This window comes from Lathyrus oleraceus, chromosome 6, assembly GCF_024323335.1.
Source record: "Lathyrus oleraceus cultivar Zhongwan6 chromosome 6, CAAS_Psat_ZW6_1.0, whole genome shotgun sequence".
Classification (NCBI taxonomy): Eukaryota; Viridiplantae; Streptophyta; class Magnoliopsida; order Fabales; family Fabaceae; genus Lathyrus; species Lathyrus oleraceus.
The window spans coordinates 287,947,208-287,948,219 of NC_066584.1; positions in this window are offsets into that span (position 1 = coordinate 287,947,208).

Below are 1,012 nucleotides of genomic sequence, written 5' to 3' on the forward strand. Positions count from 1 at the left end.
TAGAGGTAACTATATATTTAAACGTTATAGATATTTTATTCACTCAAAATATTACCATTTTCATAAATAAATCTAAATTTTTATTCCACAGATGAATACTTCATCAACTCAACTTTTATTGTCATAATGGCAATGACACTAGAGTCAGATACACAAGTACACTATAAATTTTATTTAAACAACTCTTTTGAAAATACAATTCTAAAGTTATTTTACTTCCAAATTTTTCTAAACTTCTAAACATGAGAGGTTTTTCTTCATAGTTTTATCAACTATAAATGAAATTGATGATACGTTTGGATGGCATTATATTGAATGTGCAAACAGTATGAAGAAGTTTAACAAAAAGCCCATAAATTGAAATTTACTTTGTGTGAAACACCTTCTAAGTATCCAAAACAAGGTTAGACATTTGCAATCATAAACCATTTTATCAAAATTATTATTAGTAATATAATATAAAAAAAGCATGTAATCACAAGTTCAAAATAATGCTGAAAATGTCCGATGAAACCGCTAAAGCGACTTTGACATTTTTGATCAAGAGACCCAAAAGCTACTAAATACAACAGCTCAAATGCTCTTGCAACAACAACCTAACATGTTTACACCATCAATTCTACATAACCTCTGTCATTGTACTCTTATTTTTGAAATAAAATTGTCTATAAAAAACTTAAAAGAAGGATTGCAAATTTACACAATATCACGAACTTTTGTACCAACCGCTATTTTACAAGAATCAATTCTGAAAATACATTTTAACATGTAATTAAATTTGTACTACAATCATACAAATATACTAATTTTATGAATACTAACAATATACTTATCACATATAGAAGTCCATATCACCACAATGATTTAAAATAAAGAAGATCACCAAGAAGAATAAGAAGAAGAGGAACAACAACAACAACAACAACTTAGTGCTGAGCGAAGGCTAATCATAACATCATCAGATGATGAAACATATATCAAAGGGAATTCTAAAAATAATAATAGCAACAAT